Raw genomic sequence first — 17275 nt, 5'->3', positions numbered from 1 at the left:
GGGAGTTAAACAATTCTCACAATCCATGAAGAATTTCAAAGAATCGTGTGAAGGTCATAATTTAATTAACATTTCTTGCAGTAATGGGATTCATACATGGAATAAAAAATGTAAGGACTTTGCGTATATAGCGGAGAAATTAGATAGGTTTTTATCAAAGGAGATTTAGAAGTAAATAATCTAAATATTCAGTCCTCAATTCTTTTGATTGCTAGCTTTGATCATTTCCTTATCAGATTGGAGCTAATCAAACCCCATAAACCCATTAGAAATTCATTTAAATGCGAGAAGATGTGGTTTTTGGACTCCAGTTTCTTAGAAAACATCAAAGAATGGTGGTCTCAAGGTTATTTCGATGGAATAAAAAAGGTTTTTTTTTGTTTCTAAAATGAAGATGCCCAAAGAAAATATTCTTAGATAGAACAAAGATCATTTCAAAAATATTTTCAAAGAAAAATTAGAAATTGAAGATAGATTAAAAGAATTAAATTTAGAAGTTATCAAATACGGAATGAATAATGATAGCTATAAGTTAGAAAAAGAATTGTTGGCTAAACAAGAAGATATTTTGACCAAGGAAGAAATTTTTTGGAGACAAAAATCTCAGAAAGGTGACTTGAGGATGGAGACCAAAACACTAAATATTTCCATAATTTGACTTTCTACAATAGAGCTAAAAGTACCATAACAAGGATCAGAAATCAGGAGGAGATAGCAACATATAAACCTACCAAAATCACAGAGATTTTTGTGGACCACTTCCAAAAAATATTAAATAATTTGGAAGGGTCAAATAGAATAAAGCAAGATGAATTGCTTGACATAATACATAAATTGGTTTCTCTAGAAGATAATAAAGATTTAAACAAACTAATATTGCTAGAAGAAGTAAGGAAGGTAGTTTTTAACATGAATCCAAAGAAATCTCTAGGTCTAGATGGATTTTAAGCCTTTTTTAATAAAAAATGTTGGGATATTATTAGTAAAGATCTTTGGGAGGTGATCGAAGCCTCAAGAAAGGGTGGCTCACTATTGTTAGAAATTAATTATTTTTTCCTTACCTTAATTCCCAAGAAGCCTAAGCTTGAGAATCCAAGTGATTTTAGGCCTCTTGCTTTATGTAGTACCATTTATAAATTTTTTTCTAAAATCTTAGAAAACAAACTTAAATTAATTCTGCCCAAAATTATTTCTAAGGAACAAACATGTTTCATGCTAGGTAGATCCATTTTGGATGGCATAATAATCATTTAGGAGGCTATTCATTCAGTCCTTAAGAATAAAGAGGCTTGTATGTTTATGAAATTAGACATTTAGAAAGCATATGATATGGTAGATTGGCGTTTTCTTTGCAAAACCTTAGAAGCATTTGGTTTCTCTTGTCAATGGATTAATCTTATTTTCAAGTGTATTTCTACAACTAAGATTTTTGTACTAATCAATGGGTTGCCTAAAGGTTTTTTCAAGATTTCAAGAGGAATAAGACAAGGGGACCTATTATCCTTATTCTTAGATATCATTATGGCAGAAGCTTTTGGGAGAGCTATAATGAAATCATATAACAATAAAGAAATTAAAGGAGTAACTGTTACCAAAAATAAACCTAACATCACTCATCAACAATGTGTAGATGACATAATCTTGCTAGGAGAAAGCTCTTAAAAGGAGGCAATCAATTTAAAGTTAATCATCGAGAGATACATGAAAGCTTCTGGGAAAAAAGTAAATGAAGCTAAATTAGAAATATTTTTTATCGGCATGGATACCAAGGTGGAAAATCAAATCTATCAGATTATGGGATATAATAAAGGTTTTTTTCCTGTGCAAGTATCTCAGTATAGATTTAGAAAAGAGTACTAAATCAGGTAAGGTATGGCATAACACTTTGGAAAAAATGGAAGCTATGATTGGTAGTTGGAAAGATAAATGGCTTACAAAAGTAGGTAAGTGCATTAAGATTAGATTTGTATTATTTGCCATTCTGAATTATCCACTTTCTTGTCTTCCCCTTCCTAAGCATCTTCTCTATAAGTTCAAAGTCAAGCTCAAAAACTTCCTAGGGAATGATTGTGAGGAATCCAAAAAATTCGCTCTCATTAAATGGGATAACATTTGTAAACTCAAGGAGTTCGATGGGTTAGGCATCAAGAATCTCCTATGGCAAAACTAAGCATTAGAGGCTAAATTAATCAGGCACCTATACTTGGAAAGAGAGCAAAAATGGGCCAAGATTTTGTACAATAAGTATCTTATCATAGAAGATCCCAATTCAATTTTTAGAATGAAGATCCTTTCAAAGGGATTAAAAAGCTAGAATTTCATGGTTAAGTGTCGCCATCTAGTTAGCAAATTTCTTACTTGGGATGTTGGATAGGGTGAAGATGCACTTTTTTGGGAAGACTCATGGGACAGATATCCATTGATAGATAACAATTTTGTCCATGTCAGTCTCAAAGAAAAGCTTATCAACTATTGGGGGAGGAAAGTCAATGAATATAAAATTAAGTCCAATTCAGATAATCATTCATCTTGGATTTGGAAATCTGTTGAAGGAGTATAAATGGATCCTAAGGAGATTATGGATTATAAAAAGATCATTTCCACCAGGAAAGTCAAACAGTCAGAGAGGAAGGACAAATTGATCTGAGTTGCTTCAAATAATGGTAAATATAGTGTTAAAAATGGCTACAATGCTCTGATAAACTCCAAAAGATGGGAGGAAGTAGAAATCCCTCTTAATCTGTGTTGGGATCCTAGTGGTTTGCCAAAAGCCATCTTTTTCTTATGGTTCGCTTTTCAAAATAGATTCTGATGGCAGATAAGCTTAGTAGAATTGGTTTAGCAGGACCATCAAGATGTGTTCTTTGTAAGAACGATTGTGAAGATGCTGACCATCTCCTCTATAATTTCCCTTATTCGCGAATGTGTTGGGAATGGCTCATTATAAATTTGGTTGGCACTCTCCATTCTCTGAAAGTCTTAAGGATTTTCTTATTGGATGGCCATCTCAGCTTTGTAAGGGCATTTATAGTGAACTCTAGAATATTAGTCCTTCTATCCTCATGTGGGATATTTGGAAAGAAAGAATAGGAGAATTTTTTGTGATAAAGAGTTGAAAGTTGAAGAGCTAATTATGAAAATCAAAGCAAGTATAGTGGAAAATATTAACTCCTATCTTAGGAAATCCATTTTGCAAGAAGGCTCCTTTTTGATGTGGGATGGTCAAATCAAAAAGATTTGGCTGAAGTTGACCAATCCTTTGCTTTCCTATACTAAGAAAAACAAGGAGGCAAGGAGAAATTATAAATGCGCCCCCCCCCCCCCCCCCCCACCCCCCCTTGAAGGGTTTGGAAAAGCTTAATTTCGATGGAGTGACTAGAGGCAACCCATGGGTTACAAGTATTGGATGTATCATCAATAATGACTTAGGAAAGAAGTTAGCCAAAATGGTGAAGACCATCGACCCTACTACTAATAATTTGGCAGAGTTCGCAGCTTTGGAAGAAGGGCTAAGAATATGCCATCAATTAGGTGTACCTAAACTTATTATTGAGGGTGATTCTCAAATTGGTTTAAATGCAATTAGGAATAGGTCAACCCCTAATTGGATTCTCAAATCAAAATTAGAAGTAATTATCCATTTTCTTGATAAGTTTAAGGATACAAGGATTTTCCATATTTATAGAGAAGGTAACAACAAGGCAGATACATTAGTAAATATTGGGGTGGATGGAGTTAATTTTTTGAAATTAACTCAAGGGATTTAATTGTATTGAAATATTTATCTTATTTTTAAATACAATAATTTCTTTAGTTATTATTGGTATTTTGGAATAGGCATATTTTAGGTATTATATCAAATTAGTTATCTAGTCAGTTAGACTTAGAGTTGTTAAGACTTATAATTTACCTCATGCATTAAATTAGAAAGGAGTCTGTTGGTCTCTTATGGTTTTTTTAGTGGCATGTTATAGTTATTTTTTGATCATAGATTCTGGATTACCATCATTAATTTTCAAGGTGGATAGCGTCCCATGAATTAGAGCTAGACCACTAGGATGGGTTAAGTGTCTATAAAATAAGTTATGTATTGACAGTCTATCCATTGATTATGATGTGGTGAAGGATAGATCATCTATCAGAAAAGGCTTCTAGGATCTTCGAGTTCATCTAAAATTGGAGTGTTTCCTTTTATATCATTTCCTTGTCGTTGTCAAGAAGAGTTTGCAGTATTTGGAAATTGACACTAACATCTGTGTCTTTCACACTTCAGAAGTGAGAACAATGGCATTCCTTGGAAATGTTAAACTAGAGAGGTGGAATAATATTCTGAGGGTAGTAGATGGCATGACAAGAATTGTAGTTACTAGGGTGATTGGTGAAGGTGTGTTTAAGTATGATCATTCATAGAGGACAAATAGTGATGTTATCAGCCTTTTCATAAGATGCATCTCGAAAGTTGGTTTCAAAAAATGGGCCATGATTTGACTATGCCTAAATATCTTCCAATCTATCTAGTGCAAAGGCATTGAGGAAGCAATCATGGGTTTAGATGAAAATTTATGTATACCTCTCCCTGAGATGTACATGGAGCATCCCCTGAGGAGACTTATCATAGCCAACATTCCCAAATGCCCAGCCCTAATTATCAGGGATAGGGTTGCCTTGAACATGGCATGGCCCAAAATGGAATCTTGTTTCCATTTCCTTATGGGCTAGAGAAAGATTGCTCCTATGGTAGGTAATGGATGGATAGTAAATTATCTCAATCTACATAAGGCTTATGTCCATCCTGGTGTGGTGTTTGATAACCTTGAAATTTTGGATTTTTGCACTACGAATATTGAGAAAACAAGCAGAGAGAAATTGACTTTCGATTTTCCTCCTTTCTTCAAGGCTGAAAATATTAATGATGTGGTCGAGGTTATAATGATTTACTAGAAAAAGTAAGGATTGGTGAAGAGAGGATGAGAGTTTGCTTCAGTTTTCTCTACAACAACTAGTCCATGTAGCTTCATTTGCTTCATTTTCAAGTTATGGGGTTAGTTGTATTTTGTTCATTTCATCTTAGTAGTGGTCCCTATTTTAGATAGTTTGAGTCATTTCTAGGTTTCTTAGAGATAGGGTGTTTTCTTCAATGTCTATGTTGTTTTCGCATCAAAATCTACTATGTATGGCTTATCTATTTTGCATTATGGTTTAGGTTTTTGATGTTATGTATATTTGACTGTAGATTTATTAAGGTGAGTTGGTTTTTTTATATTGTGGATAAGGACAAAATTCTGTAAATCTCTTAATGTAGATCGCTTAAAACATTAATATACTTAATATGACTAGTTTCTTATTATATTATGTTTGGCTTTGGATTTATGGTGTAGTTTCCTTTATTTGTTGCATTTTCTAGAAGTTATTTAAAATCATGATCAGATGGATTTGCATTTGTAATTATTTTAGACAGGGTTTGTTGGATTATATTTGTATGCGAAATTGAGCTCAGTTGGAATGGATATAGATTAGTAGGATCTTTCCCAGTTTATGATGTTGGTTATGATCATCTTGTCCAAATTTTTGTTTAGCTTTGTTTGCATACAGATAGGGTAGTAACGATATGATTTGGAGATTATGGTTCACTTCATATAAGATGTACAGGAGAATTCTATGATAAATTAGTAAGGAGCATTTGGTATTGGTTTAACATTTGTCAGATTATTCATTGAGGATTCTGATAGGTTTAGGCTCCTGTAACTTTGTTTTTTTTCTTCATTAATCAATGTTTAATCATCCTATTTAAGTGATTTATTAAGGTCAGTAACAATAGTTTATTCTATTATTAAGATGGGAGCTTTTATCACCTATTCTATGATTTCAATATTTCTTGGGCTAAGTGATAGCTACTTCCTAGTAAGCTCTATGTTCTTTGGCCTCCTAGCGGAATGGGCTGGGATTGAACTTCAATACTCTATTAGTCAAATTATAGAGGTAGTAGCCTATTGGTCAATGATATTGAGAGATGACTTGATGTCAAGTAATAATTTTAATAATTTTAATTTTGTCTTCCATGTAATATCCTAGGTTTCTTCTTATATATTCAGATATTGAAATGAGGTTTGGTAGTTAATAGAGTATAAGTTTTAAATGTTGTTATTATATGATTGGATCTCTCTGTCCTCTAGTAGTATTTGTTTACTATTACAATTCTAACCTTCTTGTTTAGCCAAAATATCCAATGATAATATAGTCATAATCATAATATATACAAAGCTAGTAACATAGAGTCTAGAGAAGGACCATAAAAAGAGCCCATTTGGGTTGAGTGATGAAACTAAAAATATAATGAAAAAAAAACACATAAAATAAAAAAGATCTAGATCTCTTTATTCTTCTCCTTCCCCTCTAGTTTGTTCAATAGTAGTTGTATCCTGTTATCTTCTAGAAACTTGTATAAGGAACTAGTGGTGTTCACCCCTACCGTAGTAGTAAGACCTTCTTTCTCAGCATGTAGTGTTGTTTAGTGTGGAGCCTGATCAGTCCCCAAGTGGGAGATTGTTGATATGCGGTGACAAATCAAGAATGTATTGCACACTTTTCATAATTCTTTGAAAAAAATTGCGCCTATTTTATTGGTAATTTTGGGTCAACATGTTGTAATTAATTATAACCATAAAGTGGCAAAAATCATGTATAAAAAAAGACTGAGGGTTAGGGATTTCATAAGGTGTGATGTGATAATTTCTTCGTGCAACGATATTGATTTGTAAGGGATTATGGATTGTAATTCGGCTATAATCACTGGATCATAATAATATTGGACTCATTATTTGGTTGATGTATCCCAGGGATTGGGTGAACCACGTTAAATCTTGGTGTCTTGTGTTCTCTTTTGTGCGATTTATTATTTTTTGATATTACATATGTTTGCATGTAATTGTTATTTCTGTTTATTGTTAATCCTATCAAGTGGTATCAAAGAAAAGTTTTTTCCTTGATAATCCTCTACAGGAAAGTCTTACACTAGAGTGGGAGTCTCACAGTTGAGTGGGAGTGATTGCGAATGAGGGTAAGCTAAACGTTGAGAAGTTTAATGGGAAGAACTTTCAATTATGGAAAATGCAAATGGAGGGCTTCTATCTTTATCAAAAAGATTTATGGAAGCCATTGGAAGGAAAACCCAAGAAATAGGGGACTATGACATAAGAGGACTAGGAGATTTCAGATAGAGAGGAACATGGAAGCATTTGATTATGATTGGCACCATCAATGACATTAAACATTACAAAAGCAAAGACAATGGAAGAGTTAAACCCTAGTGAAATTTTATGGAAAGCCCTCTACTTCAAGTAAGGTATTTCTCATGTAGCATTTATTTAATATGAAGGGGGAAGAATGTGGATTGATTTCAAATCATATAAATGAGTTTAATACTATTACTAGTTAGTTATCTTCTGTGAATGCCAAATTTGATGGAAATTAGGGTTCTCTTGGTTTTGTGTTTTTTGTCAAAAATTTGGAATGACTTGGTAATCGTTGTGAATAATTATGTTTCTATATCTAATACCCTAAAATTTGATGATATGATTCGTGTTACTATGAATGAGAAAACTCAGAGGAAAACCTTAGGTGGATCTATATCATGAAGTGATTTGAACACATAAAGAAGAGGCAAAATAATTGAGAGAGGAAACAATTTTGGAAATAGTGGGAAATCAAGAGGAAAATCATAGGGGAAGAGGTCTCAATTAGGAGGTCCAAGAGATTGTTGGTAGTATGGAAAATAGGGCATAAGAAGAGAGATTGTTGGACTCAAAAGAAAAATGAATAGGATAAACCAAAAAGGAACAAGGATGCAAATATGGTAAGTAACAAATCCAAAGAAGATTTTTTTCTTATTTCTTTAGAAAGTGTTGATGATTCTTGGGTTTTAGATCCTAGGGCTTCATTTCATGCTACACCCTATAGAGGTTATTTTACTAATTATGTCTAAGGGGATTTTGGTCTTATTTATTTGGGAGATAATAAACCCTATCACATTGTTAGAGAGGGAAAATGTAAGATTAAGTTGCAAAATGGGAATCATTGGCTCTAGGAATTTAATTTCAGCAAGGTAATTCAATGATAAAGGTTGCATAGTTACTTTTAATGATAAAAATTGGAACATTTAAAAAGTCTCCCTTGTCGTAGCAAAAGGTGTGAAAGTAGGCACCTTATATCTTTGTACATGTCATATTGTTCCTTCTACTTTAATTGTTTCAAAGAAAAATGAATGTTCAGGAACCATTGTTGCTATTGAGCAGGGAGAACAAACAATTGTTGTAGATCTAGATACAATGCTATGGCACAATAGAATTGGGAACATGAGTGAGAAAGGTATGAAATTACTTAATTCAAAGAAATTTTTACCAGGTTTGAAATATATCAATATGGATTTTTATAAAAGTTGTGTTTATGGAAAAAAAGAGAGTGAGTTTTGTGAAGAGCAGAAAGGAAAAGAAAAATGAAAAATTAGAGCTTATGCATACAAATGTATGGGGACCAACTTGGGTATATTCCCTTGGTGGCTCTCATTATTGTGTTACATTCATTGATCATGAAACTATAAAAGTATGGGTTTATTTCTTTAGACAAAAATGTAATGTATTTCAAACCTTTAAGAAATGGAAATGCTTGGTTGAAAATGAGACTGGTAAAAAATTAAAATATCTCATATCTAATCATGGTGGTGAGTATTGCAATCATGAATTTGAAGATTATTATTCCACTACTGGTATTTGTAGATAGAAAATTGTTTCAAGGACTCCACAAGAAAATGGAATGGTTGAATGCATGAACAAGATAATAATAGAGCGTGCAAGGAGCATGATGGTGTATGTTGGATTTCTTTTAAACATGTAGGTGAAGGCTATAAATATTGTTGTATATTTGATTAATAGAGGTCCCTCTACTCCTTTCCCTTGTGGTATTCTAGAGGAAGCATGGGTTGGTAAGAAAGTGAGTTATTCTTTTCTTGAAACCTTCAGTAGTAAAGTATTTTCACATATAGATTTTGAAAATAGAACCAATCTAGAAGCTACATCAAAGAAATGTATATTTGTTGGATATGGCATTGATGAATTTGGTTATAGGATTTGAGATTTTAAAAATTGTGATATTGTAAGAAGCAAGGATGTCATAGTCAAAGAGAAAATGGTGTACAAAAATTTGTTGCAGCAACATGAGAAGAAAGAAAATGATTATGTAGTGCTGGTTGATACTCCAAAAGATGGTGTTCTAGCAATTCCTCATGATCTGCAACAAAAAATACCACACACCCCAGAGAATGTTAGATGGTCAACAAGGCTATGTAGACCTCAAAAAAGAATGTCTCCCTCTTTGTACTCTATTTTACTAACTAATGTTGGTGAACTTGAATGTTATGATGAAGCTATGTAGGTGGATACAAAGATTCAATGGGAGTCTGCAATTAAAGAAGAGATGGATTCTTTGTTGAAAAATAAGACTTGGTATTGATGCAATTTGCCTTTGGTAAAAAGGTTTTACAGAATAAATGGGTTTACAAGTTGAAAGAAGAGGATGGAGGAAAGAAAAGATTTAAAGTCAAGTTAGTTGTAAAAAGATTTTTATAGAAAAAGGGCATTGATTTTGATGAGATATTTTCTCACTAAAATGACTTCTATTCACACTGTAATAAGTATTGTGGCTATTGAAGATTTTTGTTTGGAGCAGCTTGATGTTTAAACAACCTTTCTTCATGGTGATTTAGATGAAGAGATATATATGACATAGCCAAATGAATTTGAGGTCAAAGGTAAGGAGAACTTAGTATGGAGATTCTAGAAAAGTTTATATAGCTTGAAGCAAGCACCCCGACAATGGTATCTAAAATTTGATAGTTTTATGCATGAGCATGGATATAGTAGGTGTCATTCAAATCATTGTGTTTATTTTAAGGGGTTGGATGATGAAAACTATATTATTTTGTGTTTATATGTTGACGTTATGCTTGTAGTTTGGTCTAACATGGATCACATTAAGGGGTTAAAAGAATAGTTAGCACATTTATTTGCTATGAAGGATTTGGGGGCAATAAAACAAATCCTTGGTATGAAGATTTGCAAAGATAGGAAAAATAAAAAAATGGCATTATCTCAGGCTGATTATATTGAGAAGGTGGTGCAATGTTTCTCTATGGAGAATGTTAAAGTTGTCAACACAATTTTGCTGGGTCATTTGAAGTTGACTAAAGATATATGTCCAAAGATACAAGACAAGGAGGATAAGATGTCCAAGGTAACTTATGCTTCAGCTATATGAAGTTTGATGTATGCTATGGTATGTACAAGGTCAAATATTGCACATGCACTGGCAATTATTAGCAGGTATATGAATCATCCCAAAATTGAGTATTGGAATGCAGTCAAATGGATTCTCAGATATTTGAGAGGAACATCCAATAAGTGTTTATAGTTTGGGGGCTCTACTGCTGACTTATAGGGCTATGTTGACTCAGATTTGGCAGGGGATGTTGTTAACAAGTGGAGTAGTATAGGTTATGTATTTACTATTGATGGGGTTGTTTGAAATAATAGTCCACCAAGATAACTAGGGGGGGTGAATTAGTTATCCAATTACATGTATCAATCTTAATTAATCTTAACCATTCAAGTAAAGAAAACAACAACCATAACAAGATACACATACACAATTACACCACATTTGTTAACTAGGGAAACCCTTGATCAGAGAAAACCCTAGTGGGAATGATGCCCACAAAGATATACTAATATATATTCCTTGTTAGAGGATGGACCTTGTTAGGAGTTTATAAACACATTATGTACATAAGAGTCCCTATTAGAAAATTCCAACCCTATTAAGAGTTGTGGAAGATAGAAGGAACCACTATCCAAACAACTTCTAGGGAAAGACCATTAAACTCACTACCCAACTGATCTCTCAACTATTCCTTGTAGAATAATTATTCGTACTGTGCTTTATCCTCTTTCCTCTATCCTGTCAATTGGATCAATCACTGTCAGACCTTGTAGACCAGGTCATAAACCTCAAATCACTAAATAAAACCTTGGCAAGAAAGTTATCTCCAAGTTCTCTTTGCTCTTCTTATCTTCGCATTCTACTCTTCGTGCTTCTTGTAGTCATTCATACAATCATATACAATCAAAGGAAAATGTCCTTCCTTTATAACAAATCCATAAAACAATTTGTTGAGTTGGCTATTACAGCTTCTCAATTAATTATTATAGGACCTCATTAAGAACACGTTACACTTAGTGATAACAATAATCGGTCACCTTGTAACTTGAATAACTTTTAGTACATGTAATATTATCATTAGCAAGCTTAGCCACATCATCACCAGCATGTCTTCTGCATGCCTTTAACCTTGCTTCTCATAATAACAATTCTATGATGATATATAACAAGTTTACGAGAACATGCTTATGTAAACTCTATCTCAAAATAGTCTTCACCAAAACTTGCATAACTTCTTCTACACTTAATATCTTCTTTTTTTGAGGTTAGCTGCATATTCTAAACACTTAGTAGTATCTCCCTTTAACCTTACTAGTGAAAGTGCTCAATGATCTATCTATAACAACTTGATCTTTCCATTGTTCTTCTAGTCAGGTACCACAAAAAATTGTTATGTTGACATCAATGACAAACACAGTCATGAATGTAACATATCATTGTGATAATGATCTTATCATGTTTCTACAATACTCCCCCATAGAAGTATCATCAACATTCATGCTTCTAACAATCTCCCCCTTTGGCATTGATGGCAACATAGATGAAAAACATCTAGTTCCAAAAATACCAATTCTAAAATACTATTAACCTTTCTTTTCAAATCCTCTTCATCAAGCATTCTCCCCCATTGATATACCCCAATATACTTTATATTAAACTATTCTTCATGTTGTAATCTCTCCCTCCAATCTACTCTATATCAAAATATTTTTCATGTTGTAATCTCTCCCTTCTATTTACTCTATATCAAACTATTTTTCATGTTGTAATCTCTCCCACATCGACATCAATGTCAAAGGTTTTAGCAACCATCTATTTCTGCAACAACTATATCTGACTTGCTCAAGTGTCCATAGACACTTTTCAAAATAACATCCATCAAGAGTCCTAGATGATTCTATCCATCACAGATACTCCCTCATACATGAAGCATCAACATTCAGTCCAAACAAACAATAGTGCTCTATAACACTGGACTGATGCACTCTTGCATCATCTACTTTGATGTCGATAGGGGCATAATCCCTAGCACACCTTGCAAATACTCAAAAGTTTCTTTAGGAAGAGGCTTGGTGAAAATATCTGCAATTTGTTCTTTGGTGCTTACATACTCCAATCTGATTTCCTTTTCTGCAACCTTCTTTCTCAACATGTGATACTTGATAGAAATGTGTTTAGTCTTAGAATGCAATATTGGATTCTTTGACATATTCACTATACTAGTGTTATCACAATGTATGAGAAGAGGCTCATTGAATTCTATCCTTATATCCTTCAACATCTGCCTCATCCAAAAAAAATTGATTACAATTGTTTGTTGCTGCAACATATTTTGCCTTTGTTGTACTCTATGAGATACAATCTTGCTTTTTGCTTAACCAAGAAACCAATCTTCCTTCAAGAAAAAATGCTCCACCATTGGTTCTTTTTTTTTCATCCATACTGCTTGCCCAATTAGCATAAGTATAGGCATTTAAAGTGAAATCATTAGATCTGTCATATCACAATCCAAACTCTAGAGTTACCTTTAGATATCTAAATATCCTTTTAATTGGCGCATAATGTGCTTCTCTGGGATCAGCTTGAAATCTAGCAACAATTTCAATTGTATTTTCTATATCCAGCCTTGTGTGAGTTATATATTACAATCCTCTAATCATAGATTTGTACTTCTTCTACTCAATAGTAGGTGTCTCATTCTTTGTAGATAACTTGTGTCCAATTAACGAAACCTTTTCAATAGATCTTTCAAATACTTAGTCTAAGAAATAAAAATTCCTTCTTTATCTTGCACAATCTGTAATCCAAGGAAGCATTTCATCTCTTCTATCATACTCATTTCAAATTCCTTCTTCATTTCTTTTGCAAACTTGTCACTTTCATCATCATCTCCTCCAAATATGATATTGTCAACAAATATTACCAAAATCATCAATCCATCATCTATTTCTTTCCAATATAGGTCATTATCTGTCATACCTTTTCTAAATCCAAGTTTTGTCAAATGCTTATCCAACCTTGCATACTAGGTTTTGAGAGTTTGCTTTAAGCCATACAATGCTTTTTTCAATTTGCAAACCATGTCCTTGTCATCTAGAAAGGAAAACCTTTAGTTTGTTCTATGTATACCTCTTCTTCAAGTTCTCCATTCAGAAATGTTGACTTGACATCCATCTGATATACCTTGAATTTCTTATGTACTACATAGGCTAATAATAACCTTACTATTTTAATTCTTTCCATAGGAGCATAGGTTTCATTATAGTCTATTCCTTCTTGTTGTGAGTAACCTTTACATACCAATCTTGCTTCATTTCTTACAACTTCACCTTGTTCATTGATCTTGTTCCTAAATACCCCTTTTTTTCCAATCACATTCTTGTTTGTTGTTCTAGGGACCAATTCTCATGTCTTATTCTTCACTATCTGGTCCAATTTTTCTTTCATAGCTTACTTCTAGTAGTCATCTTTGCATGCCTCATCTACATTCTTTGGTTCTATTTGAGATATCAGACATAGTTCTTCGTTGATTCTGCTTCTTGTCATCACACCTTTATCTCTATTGTTGATGATTTTCTCTAGTGAATGATTTTTTGTCATATTTTTTCTAGAAGTAGGAGTTTTTATCTCAACTCTTAGCTCTATTCTAGGTTCTAAACTTTGTTCTTGCCTTAGCTCTCCTTCATTCTGCAAATCATTGTTAGTCTCAAAGAATACTTCATCATTCCTTGGTTTAATAACAACATTCTCATCATCAGAATTGTAGTCAACTATTCTTTCTTGTATCCTAAATTTCTCATCAACTCTTACATTTGCACTTCAACAATAGTTTTATTTCTCATATTATAACATCTATAAGCTCTTATTTCTAATAGTTTTATTTCTCATATTATAACATCTATAAGCTCTTATCTTGTACAAAAAAGGCATAGGGTTAGGGATTTCATAGGGTGTGATGTGATAATTGTTTCTTGTGATGATATTGAGCTATAAGGGATTATAGATTGTAATTAGGTTGTAATCAATGGATCATAATAATATTGGACTCATTGTTTGGTGGACATAGTCCAAGGATTGGGTGAGTCACATTAAATCTTGGCGTCTTGTGTTCTCTTCTATGTGATTTATTATTTTCTGATATTGGTTATATATTTGCATGTAATTGTTATTTATATCTATTGTTAATCCTAAAATGTAGCAGGTGAAGGGTAGAAGTCACAAAATGCATAACCCAAACCTCAAATCTGCTTACATCATTGAACCTTTGTTCTATGATCTCTTGTCTCTCCTCCAACTTCTTGATTCTCTTCTCCAAGGTGGTAGACAAGGGGAGGGGAGGTGAAGGTGTCTCCCTTGTCCCCCACCCTTTTGGTTTTTTCAAGGGTATCATTCTTGTAGGTATCTAAAACATGGGACAACATAGGGCTTAAGTGGTTATTACTAAGGCTAATCTCCCCTCCCTTTTGATGATCCTCATTAGCCATGTCTTCTTCATCATCCTAAATGTATATCTTCCTATTAGCCTTCTTTTTCTATCTTTTTTGGGGTCTTTTGTTCCTTCCATTACAAACTGAATTTGAATTTGTAGGGTGATCATGCTTGGCCTTGGGATCCTTCTGCATTGACTTTTTCTTGTTCTTGAGGGACCTCCTTCTTTCACTCTCCATCTCCACATCAAAATCCACAATATGAATGTCCTTCTCTATTTCAAGTTGTCTGAGGATTTGGTGTGGGGAGGGATTATGGTGTTTAGTTTCCACAATGAACACAACCTTGGTAGAGACTTGAGGGGTCAAGATGGAGATAATAGGCTTAGGTAAAACAATTTGGACATTGATAGATTGTGGAGGACAAAGACCTTTGTGGAAATTATACAGTCTAAACATAAAATCTTGGTGAAGGATGATATCAGGTTTTCCATCCTTCATCTTCTTCCTAACTCTAAGAATGTTGTCTTCCATAGAATGCAGAATAAGGTAGGGGAACAAAATGAGATCACGATTTCTAAAGTGGTTCAAGATGAGAAAATGGTAATAGTTAAAAACTTTCAACCTACTCTCAAGAGTGATTTAACACATAATGGCATTACATACCTCTTTCTAGGGATTCGACATTGCTTCTCTCACAAACCCACCATAGTCACGACTCAAACTCTCATCAAGACAAAAAAAATAGTTGAGATTGGCTTCGTTCAAGAGCCTTGTTTTTTTTCTCCAATTACTACCTTCTAAGAAGAGACCACTAACCTTCACGATGACCTCTTTGTTGATCTCAAAAGAGATCCCATTAACTTTCACCCTCCTATTATTTCTCAAATTAACAAATTACATGGAAACAATCTTGTCATAGCCTTTAATGCACTAGATGGAGGGAACCAAACCACCCTCCTTAAGTTAAGTCCAAGAAACTTCCTTCTATTCTTCAATTGTATTTGGCTCAATGTGAATAGGATTTCCTCCCATAACTTCATTCTCTCCCAAATTAGTAGTGAAATCCTTAGAAGAAATTGACATTAACCCACCTTCCCTACAATGTCATCTGAAAATGGAAAGAAACTTAGTGGAGAGAAATTTTGTAATGAACCAATTCAAATGACAAAAGAGAAATTGAGCATTTTAATGTACTCAAGGGAGTTTAGGCAAGAGGACTAAGTGTAGTGGTAGAAATCCTTTTGTGGAATAGGAAGCCAAAGAACCTTGAACCAATCTAAATATGGAGAAGACCTAATGATAAGAAGAGTTGCATGTCATGAAGAACCACACCGAGAATAATTGATAAGGAGGAATTTGTTCAAGACCAAATATAAAGTTGAAGGAAAATGTTGTAAATTAATCATTGATAGTGGTTTCTTGGACACCCTACCTTCTGAAAGACTAGTGAGAAAATTGTAGGCACAAAGATAGAAGCATATGAAACCATATCAGGCTGCATATATAAAGGATGATCCTAAGTTCCTAGTAACTAAAAATTTCCTACTAAAATTAAAAAATAGAATATTATCATGATGAAGTTCTTTGTGATGTTACACCTATAGATGTGTGTCATATCTTACGGGGAAGACATTAACAATATGATAAAAAAGATTTGCATGATGGAAGAAAGAATATGTATATTATTGTACAAAATGGAATGAAATAAGTGTTGTTGCCTTTAGTAGAGACTCCTAAAAGTGAGATTTGTACCAGTGTTAGAATTTTCTTGGTTGAGAGTAGGATATTCTTTGATAGCATGAAGTATGACAAATTGTGTTATATTGCTTTGAACCCTAAGAAGTCTAATGCAGAGTTGGTAGAAAACCAACTTAAAGAGATATGGGAATTATTGGATGAGTATAAAGATATAATCTCAAATAATGTACTAGATAGGTTACCACCTATGAGAAGTATCAGTCATTACATGGATTTGATCCCTGGAGTAAGTTTACCAAATAATGTAGCACATTCATTGGCACCTATAGAGAATGAGGAATTGAATAGTCAAGTGCAATCTAACTATTGCATAAGGGTTTGGTTTGGAAATGTTTGAGTCCTTGTGTGATAGCTACAATATTAGCACCTAGAAAGAATGGAGAATGGAGGATGTGTACTGATTTTAGATCCATTAACAAGATCATAGTGAATTACAGATTTCCTTTGCTTCAAATGGATCATATAATGGATTGTCTAAGTGGAGCTAGATATTTTACAACTATAGATTTGAAGAGTAAGTATCAGCAAATCAAAATTAGAGAAGGAGATCAGTGGAAAACTACATTCAAGATAAATAAAGGATTATATGAATGGTTAGTAATATATTTTTTATTAATTAATGCAAAAATTACTTTCATAAGGTTTATGAATGAGGTATTCAAGATATTCTTGAGTAATTTTGTGATTGTTTATCTTGATGACATTCTAATTTTTTAGTAAGAGTAAAGAAGAAAATTTATTGCATTTGAGACAGGTATTGCAGAGATTAAGCGAGAAGAAGTTATTGAAAAATATCATGAAGTGTCCTTTCATGAAGG

Source organism: Cupressus sempervirens, chromosome 7, assembly GCF_028749045.1.
Source record: "Cupressus sempervirens isolate cs-2001-9-10 chromosome 7, ASM2874904v1, whole genome shotgun sequence".
NCBI classification, from domain to species: Eukaryota; Viridiplantae; Streptophyta; class Pinopsida; order Cupressales; family Cupressaceae; genus Cupressus; species Cupressus sempervirens.
Note: the sequence above shows the minus strand (reverse complement) of the source record.